Here is an 18,184-nt window from a genome sequence, read left to right as displayed (position 1 = left end):
AAGACCTACGAGTCAGAGTAGTTGAATATTACTTAATTTTGTATTAGAATTGTACACATAAGTACCAATGACTAGGGGAGTGCCTGTTGCGTTTTCATTTATTCCAATTGATTGATGAATTAATTAATGACTAAGTTTTTTGTTTTTACGTGAGACCTTTGTGATGTTCAACAACTATATGGCTATAAAAGTTAGTGGATTTGACTGTATAAGGTTGAGCCTAAAACGTATTTGCGTGGTTGTTGACGTTATTCGGTAACAGCACTTTATTCTTGTACAAAATCCCGTTGTCGCTGTCCGAAGTGCTGAAGTTGTGAAATTCGGGGAAAAAATTGCAGATATTTTTTAAGTGGTATGAAACAGAATGTTTTCTTAGCCCATAATCCCACCAATCGGTTATAATTGTATAGTTTTTTTAAAAATAAATCAGCAGTCAACTTTCACTGAAATGTCATTGACAATAACATTGATGGCTATATGGGCAGTATGAATCAACGTATTACATGTGCTGAGTTTGAAAACTGCTAAACCTTGAAAGGCACAATTAATGTTTAGCAAGATTTTCCCTCATTTGGTGTGAGACGTTTTTTTCATCAATTAGCGAGAGAAAAAAAAAAACTCTAGCCTTGACTGTCCCTCTACATCTTGCTAACAATGTCTTTTAACGGTTACAAACTTTATGGTTCTTTTTACTTTGTACTACAACATATTTGACAGCAGCTTCATTTGTTGTGATGGTGGCGCGTTTGCGATGTGATTTTTAATATTTGAATGGTGCTTGTATCAAATGCATGCAATGCAGTGAGTTAAGTGTTAGAGTGATATCATTCAGTGTCTATCCTTCTTAGTCTACCTGAAATACAAATAGAAAGGCCAAGATTAGACACTGTGCTGAAGACTTTACACTCTTTCAAAAACTCAGGCTATGGGCTTCCTTTTCTCTGAGCACTTAACGATTGGAATTTGTGTGAGTTACTATTTCAACGCTGGGTGTCAGTGTAGTTCAGTGATTTTGTGGATCTAGCAGCCCTTTACGTCACGAGCTTTATTTCGACTGAGCACTTGCATTTTACTCGAACAGCAGCATACTTACGAACGTATCGTGATCGGCAGCAACGAGTGTGTTTTATTTTTTACCAGTTTCTGTTAAAACAGACGTTGGACATCGTTTAGAAACATGAGGCGTTAAGTCTCATTGATATCAGGACGTAGTGAATGGACTGTTCTTCATCACCGTCAAGTCATGGAACAAAGAGGACGCAAAGCGTGGAGGGAGAGACAGTACTGGATTGTCTTCATGGTTTTTTTGGATCTTTTATGGAGCGGAGCTTATGCACAGATCAGATATTCGATAGCTGAGGAGGTTCAAGATGGAACCGTCGTTGGAAATATAGCTAAGGATTTGGGACTAGACAAGAGTGCACTCAAAAGACAGGGGATATCGCATTGTAGCAGGCTCAAATGAGCCCCTGTTTCAAGTGAAAAAAAAACAATGATGGTATCTTGTATGTGAAAAAAAGGATAGACAGAGAGGAGGTGTGCGACCGGACCAGCCCATGTTTGATCAATCTTAAAACCGTGCTAGAAAACCCGCTGGAGATCCATTATGTGGCAGTGGAAATACTTGATATAAATGATCACTCGCCTGTTTTTCCTGAGAAAGAGAAAAGGCTTGAGATCTCAGAGTCGGCCTTACCAGGGGCGAGATTTCAACTACAGGCTGCGCGCGACCCCGACGTGGTCAGTTCTCCATTCAGCAATATAAACTCAGCCATAACGATTATTTTAGATTAGATGTGAAGGATAGAGGCGAGGACCGAAAGGTACCATTTTTAGTTCTGCAGAAACAGTTGGATAGAGAAAAAGCCGGAAAACATAAGCTTTAGCGTTAACAGCCGCTGATGGAGGAAAACCGGCCAAATCTGGCATTACAGAGATAATTGTGGATGTGCTAGATGTTAATGATAACTCCCCAGTGTTTACAAAGATTTTATTCTGTGACACTCTTAAAGAAAATGCGTTCCGGTTGGCACTGTAGTGATTCAGGTAAATGCAACAGATTTGACCAGGGTGCAAATGGTGAAATAATATATCATTTGGTAAGGAAGTCGATTCAAAATTAATGGATTTGTTTTTGAGCATCGACGCAAACACTGGTGAAATTAAGTTAAAGGTAAGATAGATTTTGAGAGAAAGCAAAAGTTATGAAATTGACATTCAGGCGTCTGATAAAGGGGCCAGTTCCTCTAACAACTGATAAAAGTGTCACGATAACTGTCATTGATGTTAATGATAATCGCACCTGAAATAGAAGTGACATCATTTTCTAGCTCTATCAAGGAGGACTCAAAGACAGGAACTACAGTAGCCCTGATTAGTGTTAGTGATTTAGACTCCGGCATAAATGGCAAAGTCATTTGCGCAATCAAAAAAGAAGTGCCGTTTACTTTAACTCCATCACTTTAAAGAAAACATGTACGCTTAGTTGTACAAAGTTCACAGTTGGACAGAGAAATAATATCCCAATATGATATCACAATAACAGCAAAAGACACAGGTGACCCGGCGTTTTCAACGGAAAAACTCATCAGCGTCATAGTTTCAGATGTAAATGACAACAATCCAGAGTTTTTATTAAGCCCCTATGTTTTTTATGTCACCGAAAATAACAACCCCGGAGCTTCTGTATTTTCTGTAAAAGCTTTGATCGTGATGAAATGAATAATGCTCTATTTCATATCATATTTTCAGGGAAGCAAGCGGAGATAACAAATTGGCCTCATTTTTAAATATTAACTCTGAAACTGGAGATATTTTGCGCTAAAAAGTTTCGACTTTGAAACTCTGAAAACTTTCCAGTTCCAAGTTGTCGCCACAGATTCTGGAACTCCGTCACTAAGCAACAACGTCACAGTGAACGTGTTCATTCTGGATCAGAACGACAACGCTCCAGTCATCCTGTATCCAGTCAGCTCCAACGGTTCTGCTGAAGGTGTGGAGGAGATTCCCCGCAATGTCAACGCAGGACACTTGGTGACTAAAGTCAGAGCCTATGACGCTGATATAGGATATAACGGCTGGTTACTCTTTTCACTGCAGGAAGTTACTGACCACAGTCTCTTTGGTTTGGACCGCTATACAGGACAGATCAGAACACTTCGCTCATTCACAGAGACAGACGAGGCTGAGCATAAACTGGTCATACTGGTCAAAGACAATGGCAACGTCTCACTCTCAGCAACAGCTACTGTCATTGTCAAACTTGTGGAGCCCAAAGAGGCTTTTGCTGCTGATGTTAAAAGTGCAACTAAAGTTGACGAGGAGGACAATGTTACATTTTTACTGATGATAACTTTGGGCTCAGTTTCTGTACTTTTCATCATCAGTATCATCGTGCTGATTGCAATGCAGTGCTCCAAATCCACAGACTATACTTCAAAATATCTACAAGAGACTAATTATGATGGGACACTGTGTCACAGCATCCAGTACAGATCTGGAGACAAACGGTACATGTTAGTTGGACCCAGAATGAGTATAGGATCTACTATAGTCCCTGGCAGCCATGCGAACACACTAGTGCTCCCTGACAGGAGGAGGGCATCTGGAGAGGTAAGGAAAATATAAATTTTGAAGACTTTGTTTAAATTGTCCATGGCACTCATTAGGGGTTTTATGTTGATTTGCTATCTTGTCAAATAGTACCCTCTGACAACATCTCTTCCCATTCCCACATTGCTTTAAAATGTAAGACTGCAGACGAGCAAATGATAACGGAATTTGACGTTGTGTGTGTGTGTGTGTGTGTGTGTTAAATGTGTAATGGAACATTGACTGTGTGTTGTTGCAGTTGTTTTGTTTTGGGGGGGGCGCTTCGTCTGCCATCCCATAGGATCGCAAGTGCAGTACGACCGTGTGAAAAAATTTTCCTAAAGTCGACTCAGTTATTGCCACAGTGCCTTAATCAAAAAGGTGTGCAGAACTGCAAAACGAAAATTATGATACATGTTTTGTGTTGGTGCTTGCTGTGAAGGGATGTTTTTGATTGAGAGTAAAAGGTTTTTTAAAATTTTTCAAAACTGAAAATAGAAACGCAATCGCAAAATTACGGAGGTTTTTCACTGTCCATGGTGCTGATTTTCTGCGGGTGATTTCTAAGAGGGTCAAAAGTGAACTTTAGGCTTGATGCTTTCTTGGAATAGTTTTTGGCTTTGCCATCACTCTTGGATGCGTGTGTATATAGATGTACAGAAGCTTCAGATGTGTCGGAAATTGGGGACGGTGAAGTGAAATTGCGGACAAATGATGCAAGCAGTTAGGTATGGTCCTTGAAATTCTTGATTTTATCAGAGCAATGAAAGGAGATAATCGCATGGTGTCAGTGTGGCACAAAAGCAAAAGTGTTCACTAAAGCTCATCCAGCCAGCTGTGTTTTTGAAACGCCCATCGCTGGTAGTTCTATCCCCGCTGGAGCAGCGTCGTTTGTGAGATTCCCTGGATCTAGGCCCTTGCGGTTGTAAAATTGTTGTTTATTTATATTACTGAAATAATGGGGGAATCAAGAGAACGAATGATTGTACATGCTACTGCGCACGATGTTTTTTCTCTGATGCAGTTATTCTTCCCGTGAAAGGATTATTACAATTTTCGCTGAGGATCATGGAACAAAGAAAATGGAACAAAGAGGATGAAAGCGTGCTGGGTGGGTCTGTTTAGCGATTTTGTTGCTGCTTTTGTGTGAGCGCGGCCTCAGCTCAGATAAGATATTCTGTTCCCTGAGGAAGTCAAAGAAGGAACTGTTGTTGGAAATGTTGCAAAGGATCTGGGATTAGACAAAGTACACTGAAAGAAAGGTTATCGGATTGTTTCAAGCATTGCGGATCCGCTTTTTTTTGATGTGAATCAGAATGATGGCATCTTGTATGTGAGCCGAAAAATATGACAGAGAGGAGCTCGAACGAAGCAGCACATGTTTGCTTGCTCTGAATCTAAAAACCGTTGTAGAAAACCCGCTGGAGGTGCACTATATTGGAGTTGAAATTTTGGATGTAAAAAATGATCATTCCCCCAGCTTTCCCAGAAAGAGAAAACGTTGGAAATTTCAGAATCTGTGTACCAGGGAACACGCTTTCAGCTACAAGCTGCAAGAGATCCAGACAGTGGTCATTTTCCGTTCGTACAGTATAAACTTAGCCCAAACGACCACTTTGTTTGGAAGTTAAGGATAAGGGAGAAGAGGATAAAATACCATTTTAGTTGTGCAAAAAGTCGTTGATAGAGAACAAAAGCAGGAAGCAACATTTAGTGCTGACAGCATTGGATGGAGGGAAACCTCCAAATCTGGGACACTTAATGTTTCAATATTGTGTAAATGTTTTAGATGTTAATGATAACACGTCCCTGTTTTCTCTCAAGATGTTTATTCTGTGATGCTGGATGAAAATGCTCCAGTAGGCACAACAGTCATACAAGTGAATGCAACTGATTTGATGAGGGACCAAATGGAGATGTAAATTGAATACAGCTTTGCAAAAAATCGTAGGTTAAGGTCTATGAACTTTTTGAAATAACAAATCAACTGGGTGAGATAATTGAGTGAAAGGTCCAATAGACTTTGAGGAAAGATAAATTACGAAATTGAAATTCAGGCATCAGATAAAGGTCTCAGCTCCCACTAACAACTGAAAAAAGTGTAGTCATAAAGATAAAAGATGTAAATGATAATCCACCCTGAAATTGAAGTGACATCATTTTCAAATCAATTCCTGAAGACTCAAACCTGGAACTACAGTTGCTCTTATTAGTGTAAATGACTTGGACTCTGGTCTCAATGGAAAAGTTATTTGCTCAATGGATAAACCTCAGATGTTCCTTTTACTTTAACCCCATCTTTACAAGACAAAATGTATTCATTTGTGACTAAAATGCCCTTGGACAAGAGATACAGTGTCACAATATGAAATAACAATAATTGCAAAAGACTGTGGTGAACCTCCCTTATTATCATCTGAAAAAACAATCAGTAGTTGTTGTGTCAGATGTAAATGACAACAATCCAGAGTTTTCACTGAGTCCCTACACTTTCTATGTCACAGAAAATAACGATTGCCCGGACTCTCTGTGTTTTTCTGTTAAAGCTTTTGATCGTGATGAAAACAAAAATGCAGTTATTTCCTATCATATTGTCCGAGATGGAAAGGATGATAATAAAGTGACCTCATTTCTCAACATAAACTCTGAAACTGGAGATATTTTGGCGCTGAAAAGTTTTGACTTTGAAACTCTGAAAACTTTCCAGTTCCAAGTTGTCGCCACAGATTCTGGAACTCCGTCACTAAGCAACAACGTCACAGTGAACGTGTTCATTCTGGATCAGAACGACAACGCTCCAGTCATCCTGTATCCAGTCAGCTCCAACGGTTCTGCTGAAGGTGTGGAGGAGATTCCCCGCAATGTCAACGCAGGACACTTGGTGACTAAAGTCAGAGCCTATGACGCTGATATAGGATATAACGGCTGGTTACTCTTTTCACTGCAGGAAGTTACTGACCACAGTCTCTTTGGTTTGGACCGCTATACAGGACAGATCAGAACACTTCGCTCATTCACAGAGACAGACGAGGCTGAGCATAAACTGGTCATACTGGTCAAAGACAATGGCAACGTCTCACTCTCAGCAACAGCTACTGTCATTGTCAAACTTGTGGAGCCCAAAGAGGCTTTTGCTGCTGATGTTAAAAGTGCAACTAAAGTTGACGAGGAGGACAATGTTACATTTTACCTGATGATAACTTTGGGCTCAGTTTCTGTACTTTTTTATCATCAGTATCATCGTGCTGATTGCAATGCAGTGCTCCAAATCCACAGACTATACTTCAAAATATCTCTACAAGAGACTAATTATGATGGGACACTGTGTCACAGCATCCAGTACAGATCTGGAGACAAACGGTACATGTTAGTTGGACCCAGAATGAGTATAGGATCTACTATAGTCCCTGGCAGCCATGCGAATACACTAGTGCTCCCTGACAGGAGGAGGGCATCTGGAGAGGTGGAAATTTTTAAACAAGTTTTTTTTAGGGGGGGAAATGGAAAAATATCACATCGATGTACAAGGCAAACCTTTATTCACCTACAATTGCAAATTTCACGTTTATGAAAACTGCGGCATGTTTGTTGACTTTTGAAAATGTAAGTTTGCAGTGTGTGTACAACAAATACTCCAGTATGCTGCCATTGGGGCTGTGGAATGTTTTTGCAATGCGTTGAATATATCCTTTGGTTTTGATGTGTGAATCGTTGTCATTGGAGCAACACCCTTCTTTATCATGTTAAATTGAGCAAGGTCACAGTGACTGAGCCTCTTCAGTCCATTCATGAATTTGCCACTAAACTGAAGAACCATATGAGCGTTCTTGTCTCTCTTTCAGACAGTTTCATTTGTCCACCGTTTGATATTTTCTACTTCTTCCAGGCTTAATGTGATTGATAGCTCTTGGTTCCTTGTTTTAATATTCACAATGTTAAGTAGATTCTTTAACTGACTTTTGATTCTTGAATTGATCTCTTTTCTTTTATTTAATGTGTTGGGTCTGTTTTCATGATGTCTGCTAATTAGAAATATTTTCACATGTGAAGGATATTTTCTTTAAAAAGTGTGTTTATAAATATGAAGTTGCAGTATAGTTATTTGATTGCATTTTACATGGAAGAAGTTATGCACGCAAATCAGTAATGCTGGTCACAATACTGAACCAAACTCAGAAAGAGAAAACAATCGCATATTGTACAGTATCCCAGAAATGGGTACAAAGCAGCATGAAAAAAATGCTGAAGTTTCAGTCAGTCCATTATCAGACCAAGAAGCTGTAACAGAATTATCATATTTCCACTAATTAACTACAGGGAAATGGTAGTCACTGCCTAAGTGCTGAAAGTGTTTGGTCTCCAATTTCAAAGATTTATGTATGTTAAGAAAGATCGAAATCACAAAATGGAGTTAATCCAGTGATTTAATTCAAGAAACTAAGACAAATATAACATTAACCAATGTTATTAGGTCGATCATGTTGAGGAATGCATTTCTTTCCAAATTTATTTGAAGGCTCTTTATTGCTTAGCTGGTAAAAAGGTGTACACCATATCGTTTTCCATTTAATCATACCACGCTTGCCAGAAATTCTCATTAGCTCTTGAAACAATATTAAAAAATATATTTTTATGTGCTACAAGCCCATCGACTTTCTGCAGTAGACGTTTTCGCATGGTGTCAGTGGAAAGTAAAAAGTCAGTAACTAAACGAGGTTGTTGTCATTGCAGTTTGGTTCCACCTCTTGTTTGCCTTGTCACATCGATATGAGCACAGCCTTTTCTGTGCTTATTGTTGCCTTCCTAAATATCCCGTTCATCACCATTTCGGAGTATACATGAAGAGAGTTAATATTTGCGTACATGGAAAGTACCGGTTTCTTTACTACGGCGCAGTTGTTGTTTTCTTGTGATGGATAACTGACGATTTCGGGTTCAACATGGAACAAAGAAGATTCAAGCCACAGGGCGCGAGGATATTTGGTCGGCTTTTATTTGGTTGCTGTGTTTTTGTGGAGCGGGCCTTTGGCACAATAAGATATTCACTCTCTGAGGAAGTTAACGAGAGGAATCTGTGGTTGGAAATATAGCAAAAGATCTGGGATTGGATAAAAGCACACTGAAAGAAAGAAAGTATCGGATTGTTTCGAGTAATGCGGATCCTCTTTTTTGAAGTAAATCAGAACGATGGCATCCTGTATGTGAGCCGAAAAATATGACAGAGAGAGGTGTGCGCGCAGAGCAGTACATGTTTAATAAATCTAAAAACCGTGTAGAAAACCCACTGGAGGTGCACTATTATGTGTGGAGTGGAAATTACTGGATGTAAATGATCATTCTCCCAGTTTCCCCGAAAGAGAAGAGAAAACGGTTGGACATTTCTGAGTCTGTGTTACCCCGGAGCACGCGATTTCAGCTAAAACCTTCACGGGATCCAGACAGTGGTCATTAACCTGTTCAGCAGTATAAACTTAAGTCAAAATGATCACTTTCGTTTGGAGGTTAAGGATAAGGGAGACGATGGTAAAATACCATTTTTGTTGTGCAAAAATCTTTAGACAGGGAAACAGCAGGAGCACATCATTAGTGCTGACAGCAGTGGATGGAGGGAAACCTCCAAAATCTGGGACATGAATGTTTTCAATAAATGTTTTTGATATTAATGATAACGTCCTGTGTTTTCACTCAAGATGTTTATTCTGTGATGCTGGATGAAAATGCTCCAGTAGGTACAACAGTCGTACAAGGTGAATGCAACTGATTTAGATGAAGGGCCGAATGGAGATGTGATTTACTCATTCAGTAAAAACTATGAATCAAAAAATCTATATTAAACACTTTTGATATAAATTATCAACAGGCGAAATAACTGTTAAAGGTCATAGACTATGAGCTGAGAGAATACGTTTGAAATTGAAATTGAGGCATCAGATAAAGGTCTCGCCCTCCACTACAACACAAAAAAGGTCATTATCAAGATAGTTGACGTAAATGATAATGCACCTGAAATTGAAGTTACATCATTTTCGAGCTCAATTCTGAAGACTCCAGACCTGGAACTACAGTTGCTCTTATCAGTGTAAATGACTTGACTCTGGTCTCAATGGAAAAGTTATTTGCTTTCTGTAAATGAGATGTGCCTTTTGAATTAAAGCCATCCTTATAAGACAAAATGTATTCATTAGTGACAAAATCGCCTTTGGACAGAGAGATCAGTCACATTATGAAATAACAATAACAGCCAAAAGACGCTGGTCAACCTCCATTATCATCTGAAAAACTCTAAGCGTTATTGTGTCTGATGTGAATGACAACAGTCCAGAGTTTTTCACTGAGTCCCTACACTTTCTATGTCACAGAAAATAACGATTGCTGGAGGTACTCTCTTGTTTTCTGTTAAAGCTTTTGATCGTGATGAAAAAACAATGCAGCTTATTTCCTATCATATTTTCAGAGAGGAAGGGAGGAGGATGATAAAAATGTCCTCATTTCTAAATGTAAACTCTGAAACTGGAGATATTTTGGCACTAAAAAGTTTTGACTTTGAAACTCTGAAAACTTTCCAGTTCCAAGTTGTCGCCACAGATTCTGGAACTCCGTCACTAAGCAACAACGTCACAGTGAACGTGTTCATTCTGGATCAGAACGACAACGCTCCAGTCATCCTGTATCCAGTCAGCTCCAACGGTTCTGCTGAAGGTGTGGAGGAGATTCCCCGCAATGTCAACGCAGGACACTTGGTGACTAAAGTCAGAGCCTATGACGCTGATATAGGATATAACGGCTGGTTACTCTTTTCACTGCAGGAAGTTACTGACCACAGTCTCTTTGGTTTGGACCGCTATACAGGACAGATCAGAACACTTCGCTCATTCACAGAGACAGACGAGGCTGAGCATAAACTGGTCATACTGGTCAAAGACAATGGCAACGTCTCACTCTCAGCAACAGCTACTGTCATTGTCAAACTTGTGGAGCCCAAAGAGGCTTTTGCTGCTGATGTTAAAAGTGCAACTAAAGTTGACGAGGAGGACAATGTTACATTTTACCTGATGATAACTTTGGGCTCAGTTTCTGTACTTTTTATCATCAGTATCATTGTGCTGATTGCAATGCAGTGCTCCAAATCCACAGACTATACTTCAAAATATCTACAAGAGACTAATTATGATGGGACACTGTGTCACAGCATCCAGTACAGATCTGGAGACAAACGGTACATGTTAGTTGGACCCAGAATGAGTATAGGATCTACTATAGTCCCTGGCAGCCATGCGAAACACACTAGTGCTCCCTGACAGGAGGAGGACATCTGGGGAGGTAAGACTTTTTAAACAAGTGCTTTTACCCCAAAAATGTTTTTTCAAAGATGTTGTTTATGTGTCACTAATAAATGTGCTTTGAAAGAGTCTGCAAAAAACTAAGCTTTTTATGAAAACTAGAAATCAGAAAAATAATCTGCATTTGTACAATCCATAAAATGTTTGCCTTTTTAACCTTTATTTGCATTTCCTGTACTGTACATGACACAATGAAAAAGTTAAGGCATAATAAGATGATTTTAGGCGATTGAAAACTTTCAGCTTGGAGATAGTTTTTAAAGTCTTCTTTTTGAATCGAAAAGGTTTTGATGACGTTCATAACCTTCCTTGTTTTCTTCTACTTACTGCTATTAAACATAATTTTTTAGCACTCATTTTATCAGTTTTTTATTCACGTGTACTGATTACTTCTTTGTTGGGATTTAAAAATGCTTAAAAGAGAGCTGGATCAATACATATCTTTTGCTTGGCCTCGCAAGTATTGCATTTTGGAAAAGCCAGTGTCCAAAATTGAAACAAGCTTCTAAGTTAAAAACTTGCCCCACCACCAGTTGTAGCGGGACACGTGTAAAGGTGGTGTTATTCGCAATCCATGTACTAGGCAATGGTGGCTGAACGTTCCTCTGGTGTTGATGCAAAACACAAATTGGTAACGATATACTGAATGTTTTTTTCATTGTGCTTTATAAATGAAAGCTCATACTGTTTACGGTTTCAAAGGTAGAATCTTTTCAACGTTTTGCGAAATGGACAATTTCTTTTGAAGCATGTTCTGTTTCATAGTAAGTATCCTCGTCTAAGTTTTTGCATAGGGGGCAGTCACTATTTTTTCCCAACGGTTTCGAAATAAATATGAAAATTTAAACATATGCCCTCCATAGTTTCGAAAATGCCCTACTGGCATTTGATTTCTGCAGTGAGAATTAGATCGCATGGTGTCAGTGTAATGGAAAAAAAGGCAGCATTGCATGTGGTTGTCGTCATGGCATTTTGGTTCTCCTCTTTGCAAGCTTCATCAGCTCGATAGAGAACAGAAAGTCGTTTGAGCTGATTGCTGCCTTTGAAATACTCATTTTGCCTCCATGTCTGTCTTTACAAGGAAAAGGATTATATTTTCACACATGGAAATGTTTTTTCGTCTCACTTATCAGTTTTTTTTTTGTGAGTGATTACTGATGATTTCGGGATTTAACCATGGAACAAAGAAGCTACGACAGACGAAGGCGAGAGGATATTTGGTCGGCTGCTGGTTGCTGTGCTTTTGTGGAGCGTGGCTTTGGCGCAAATAAGATATTCAGTTCTGAGGAGAAGTTAACGAAGGAACTGTTGTTGGAAATATAGCAAAAGATCTGGGATTTGATATCAAAAGCACACTGAAAGAAAGGAAAGTATCGTGTTGTTTCGAGTAATGGATCCTCTTTTCCACGTAAATCCAAAATGGGGCATCCTGTATGTGAGCAAAAATTCGACAGAGAGGAGGTCTGTGCAGGGCAGAGCAGTGCGTGTTTAATAAATCTAAAAACCGTGTAGAAAACCCACTGGAGGTGCACTATATAGTTGTGGAAATTACTGATATAAATGACCATTCTCCCAGTTTCCCCGAGAAAGAAAAAACGGTTGGAGATTTCAGAGTCAACATTTGCCAGGAGCACGATTTCAGCTGCACACCTGCACGTGATCCAGACGTGGTCATTTAACTCTATTCAGCACATACACTTTAACCAAAAATGATCACTTTCCGTTTGGAATTAGGGATAAAGGAGAGATGGTAAAATACCAATTTTTAGTTTGAAGAAATCTTTAGACAGAGAACAAAAGAACAAACACACATTAGTGCTGACAGCAGTTGATGGAGGTAAACCACCGAAATCTGGCACATGAATATTTAGATAAAGTTTTCTTGATATAATGATAATCGTCCCATGTTTTCTCAGGATGATTTATCGGTTACGCTAAATATTCAGAAAATGCTCCAGTAGGTACTTCATTTAAACAAGTGAATGCAACTGATTTGATGAAGGCACCAATGGAGAATTGAATACAGCATTTGGGAAAGTGTGAGTAAAAAAAGTCTATTACATTTTTTGAATTAATCAAATTAACAGGCGAAATTAACAGTTAAAGGTCTTAATAGACTATGAGAAAAGGACATTTTATGAAATTGAAATTGAAGCATCAGATAAAGGTGCACCTCCTCCTAACTACAGAGAAAAGCGTCATTATAAAGATTGAAGATGAATGATAATCACCTGAAATTGAAGTTACATCATTTTCAAGCTCAATCCCTGAAGACTCAAACCTGGCACAGTTATTTCACTTATCAGTGTAAATGACTAAAGACTCTGGTCTCAATGGAAAAGTTATTTCAAGCATAACCTGAGGATGTGCCTTTTGAATTAAAGCCCTCTTTAAAGACAAAACATGTATTCATTAGTGACAAATCGCCCCTTGGACGAGAGAAACCAGTCACAATATGAAATAACAATAACTGCAAAAGACTGCTGGTCAACCTCCCTTATCATCTGAAAAGACAATAAGCGTTTCAGTGTCAGATGTGAATGACAACAGTCCAGAGTTTATTACTGAGTCCCTATACAGAAAATAACGTTGCTGAAGCTAATGAGCGGGAGCCAATGTGTTTTCTGTTAAAGCTTTTGATCGTGATCAAAGATGAAACAATGCAGCTATTTCATATCATATTATCAGAGAGAAGGGAGTGTACAAAATGACATAATTTCATTTTCTAAATAAAATCTGAAACTGGAGATATTTCGGCGCTGAAAAGTTTCGACTTTGAAACTCTGAAAACTTTCCAGTTCCAAGTTGTCGCCACAGATTCTGGAACTCCGTCACTAAGCAACAACGTCACAGTGAAACGTGTTCATTCTGGATCAGAACGACAACGCTCCAGTCATCCTGTATCCAGTCAGCTCCAACGGTTCTGCTGAAGGTGTGGAGGAGATTCCCCGCAATGTCAACGCAGGACACTTGGTGACTAAAGTCAGAGCCTATGACGCTGATATAGGATATAACGGCTGGTTACTCTTTTCACTGCAGGAAGTTACTGACCACAGTCTCTTTGGTTTGGACCGCTATACAGGACAGATCAGAACACTTCGCTCATTCACAGAGACAGACGAGGCTGAGCATAAACTGGTCATACTGGTCAAAGACAATGGCAACGTCTCACTCTCAGCAACAGCTACTGTCATTGTCAAACTTGTGGAGCCCAAAGAGGCTTTTGCTGCTGATGTTAAAAGTGCAACTAAAGTTGACGAGGAGGACAATGTTACATTTTACCTGATGATAACTTTGGGCTCAGTTTCTGTACTTTTTATCATCAGTATCATCGTGCTGATTGCAATGCAGTGCTCCAAATCCACAGACTATACTTCAAAATATCTCCAAGAGACTAATTATGATGGGACACTGTGTCACAGCATCCAGTACAGATCTGGAGACAAACGGTACATGTTAGTTGGACCCAGAATGAGTATAGGATCTACTATAGTCCCTGGCAGCCATGCGAACACACTAGTGCTCCCTGACAGGAGGAGGGCATCTGGGGAGGTAAGGAAAACATAAATGCAGACTGTGTTGTTACTAACTGCTATTTTCTTAAACATATAAACTGTGGACACCTGGTTAATGTTTTGCACAGCATGGCACTGGATTTGTTGGCTTCCCTGGTTTCCCCTGGCAACTTTACACTTTGCCCTTGTAAGGATTCACTTGTACTTTGTCAATACCTTCAGTGTCTTCATCTGGGAAAAAGGAGATTTGATATTAGGTTAATATTCTTCAGGTTTTCTCAGGCAATGATATGTGAAGTGTTTGGAGCCAATTTATTTTGCAGCGGTAACTTGTTTGACTTATTTGGGGTTTTATGTTGATTTGCTAATTTGTCAAATTGTACCCTCTTACAGCTCTCTTCCATTCCCACATTGCTTTAAAATATATAACTGCAGACAAGCAAATGATAGCGGAATTAAGAGTGATTAGTGCCTGTGTGTGCGCTCTTCGTCTGTACCCCTTAACTGAGCCAAGTTATGATGAGAAAGTAAGCTATGCCATCCCATAGAATCTCAAGCGTAGTATGCCAGTGAAAAACCTAAAGTTTACTGAGCTGAAAATGTGCGACAGTGCCTTAATCAAAAAGGTGTGCAGAACTGCAAAACGCAAATCATGATACATGTTTTGTGGTGCCTAGTGTGAAGGCATGTTTTGATTGAGAGTAAATATTGTTTAAATTTATTTTCAAACTGAAAATAGAAACGCAATCACGAAATTACAGGGTATAGGAGGTTGCTTTCACTGGCCATGGTGCTGATTTTCTGTGGGTGATTTCTAAGACAGTCAAAAGTAACAAGGCTTTTTGAGAATATCCCAGCCATGAGAATGGACTAGAGCTCTCTGGCAGGACGAGGACATCTGGAGAGGTAAGGTGTTATTTGTGGGAGCCCTGACTTGTTTCAGCTGGCAGTGCTATTCATTTGGTCTTGTATTATTGGTATTGTCCCTCACCGACTGCATGTACTGGATGTGCAGTACTGCTTGTTGGGTATCATAATATTGTTGTGTGAATTAGGACAGTTATATGGTACTCTGGGTTTTCAGCTGCAATTTTAATCACAGTGTAGGCACTTTTAAACTTAGTTGTTGCAACACTTGCTGTTACAGCTTTGGGTTGATGCACATGGTCTCTCATTTGTCAGTTTTTGGTATCCTTCTTTTTCACTTTATTCTGAAAAACACATACTAGTAATCTATTATAATCAAAGACGAGTTTGCATAGTGTCAAACATTCTACACTGTCACATAGACCTTAATGTGATTTGAGGTTTCTGGGCTTCAGTAATACAGTATGATATAAAGTCACACTTGTGACAGAATCGAGTTTTAATTGGCTTGATTTGCTGCCCATTGTGCTGAAACGTTTTGCTTTGGTGTTCTGATACCCGTTAATATAGTAAGAAATGTCAAACTATTTTTGTGTTGAATGTACTTGCATCATACTTTTTGTTTGTAAATGTCAAACGAGTAAAATTTAAAGTTATTTAATGGATGCATCACAAATTTTGAAGGACTTGATGTTTCCATCTTCATTTTGAGGAATATATGGCTTGCTTGTTAAATCACTTTGAGGAGGCATCTTCTCACCTGATACTTACACCAACGTTAATAAACTTACAAGGTGCCGTTGTGCTATTAACACCAGCTGCAGAAACTCTGATTTCCTTGCAGTGAGCAATGACATCGCATGGTGTCAGTGTGTTTGGAAAATAACGGCTTTAACTTGTCGTCACTGCATTTTTGGTTCCACCTCTTAACAGCCCTCTCAGTTCGATGCTGGCTGAATGTCTTTGCGGCTTGCTGGTGCCTTTGTAAACATCGTGTCGTGTATTGTAGCATTTTCGAAACAGAGTGAACATATGCATACCCGGACATGTTTGATTAATCGCTTATAACGCGGTTTTTAATCCCGTAAGGAATCGATAACATATTTGTTTAAATCATGGAACAAAGAGGATCCGCGGCAAAAAGGACGAGAAGACGGTGGGTCGGCTGCGTGGTTGTTGTGCTATTGTGGAGCGTGGCCTCGGCGCAGTTAAGATATTCCATCTCCGAAGAGGTAAAAGAAGGAACTTTGGTCGGGAATATAGCGAAGGATTTGGGATTGGATAAAAGCACACTTAAAGACAGGAAATATCGGATTGTTTCTAGTGCTATGGAACCTCTTTTCCGTGTGGATCAGAATGACGGCATCCTGTATGTGAGCAAAAAGATTGACAGAGAAGAGGTGTGCGAGCGCAGCAGTACCTGTTTCATAAATCTAAAAACGGTTCTGGAAAATCCACTTGAGGTACACTATGTTGGAGTGGAAGTCCTGGATATAAATGACCATTCTCCCAGTTTCCCAGAGAAAGAGAAAATGTTGGAGATTTCGGAGTCTGTGTTGCCTGGAGTACGTATTCCGTTAAAAGCATCACGAGATCCAGACGGTGGCCCTTTCACTGTTCAGCAGTATAAACTCAGCCCCAATGACCACTTTCGTTTAGAAGTTAAGGATAAGGGAGAAGACGGTAAAATACCTATATTGATTGTGCAGAAACCTTTGGATAGGGAGGCAGCGGGAAGCCATTCATTAGTGCTGACCGCATCGGACGGAGGGAAACCACCGAAATCTGGCGAAATGAATATTATAGTAAATGTTTTAGATGTTAATGATAACACACCTGTTTTCTCTAATGGTGTTTATTCTGTTACGCTATCTGAAAACGCTCCAGCAGGTACAACAGTCATACAAGTAAATGCAACTGATTTAGATGAAGGACCAAACGGAGAAGTAGTTTATTCGTTCAGCAACAGTGTGAGTCATAGACTACTAACGCTTTTTGATATTAATCCATCAACAGGGGAGATCACTGTGAAAGGCTTCATAGATTATGAAGAGAAAGACAAATACGAGATTGAAATTCAAGCATCAGATAAAGGTCTGGCTCCTCTGGCGACACAAAAAAGCGTCATTATTAAGATAGTTGACGTGAATGATAATGCACCTGAGATTGAAGTTACCTCATTTTCGAGCTCAATTCCTGAAGACTCCAGACCTGGAACTACAGTTGCTCTTATTAGTGTAAATGACTTGGACTCTGGTCTCAATGGAAAAGTTATTTGCGCTGTAAATGAAAACGTTCCTTTCGCTTTGTCACCATCTTTACAAGACCATATGTACTCATTGGTGACTAAAGCCCCTTTGGATAGAGAAAAAAAGTCACAATATATTCTAACAGTAGTTGCAAAAGACGCTGGCCAGCCGTCATTGTCATCTGAAAAGACTATAAGCGTCGTAGTATCCGATGTGAATGACAACAGTCCAGAGTTTTCACTGAGTCCCTACACTTTCTATGTTACTGAAGCTAATGAACCAGGAGTCTCTGTGTTTTCTGTAAAAGCTTTTGATCGTGACGAAAATAAAAATGCAGACATTTCCTATCATATTATCCGAGATGGAAGCGATGATAATAAAGTGACCTCGTTTCTCAACATAAACTCTGAAACCGGGGATATTTTGGCGCTGAAAAGTTTCGACTTTGAAACTCTGAAAACTTTCCAGTTCCAAGTTGTCGCCGCAGATTCTGGAACTCCGTCACTAAGCAACAACGTCACAGTGAACGTGTTCATTCTGGATCAGAACGACAACGCTCCAGTCATCCTGTATCCAGTCAGCTCCAACGGTTCTGCTGAAGGTGTGGAGGAGATTCCCCGCA

At 39.6% G+C, this 18,184-nt stretch overlaps 4 pseudogenes; all 4 read left to right on the top strand.

Moving 5' to 3' along the window:
• The first annotated feature begins 1,243 nt into the window (after positions 1-1,243).
• LOC121939313 lies at positions 1,244-7,483 on the top strand (annotated as a pseudogene).
• A 1,048-nt stretch (positions 7,484-8,531) lies between these two features.
• On the top strand, positions 8,532-11,470 carry LOC121939312 (annotated as a pseudogene).
• A 47-nt stretch (positions 11,471-11,517) lies between these two features.
• Positions 11,518-12,802, top strand: LOC121939311 (annotated as a pseudogene).
• Positions 12,803-12,835: 33 nt separating this feature from the next.
• On the top strand, positions 12,836-18,163 carry LOC121939316 (annotated as a pseudogene).
• Positions 18,164-18,184: the final 21 nt, after the last annotated feature.

This window comes from Plectropomus leopardus, unplaced genomic scaffold (assembly GCF_008729295.1).
Source record: "Plectropomus leopardus isolate mb unplaced genomic scaffold, YSFRI_Pleo_2.0 unplaced_scaffold4508, whole genome shotgun sequence".
Classification (NCBI taxonomy): domain Eukaryota; kingdom Metazoa; phylum Chordata; class Actinopteri; order Perciformes; family Serranidae; genus Plectropomus; species Plectropomus leopardus.
Note: the sequence above shows the minus strand (reverse complement) of the source record. Positions and strands in the feature narration are given on the sequence as shown.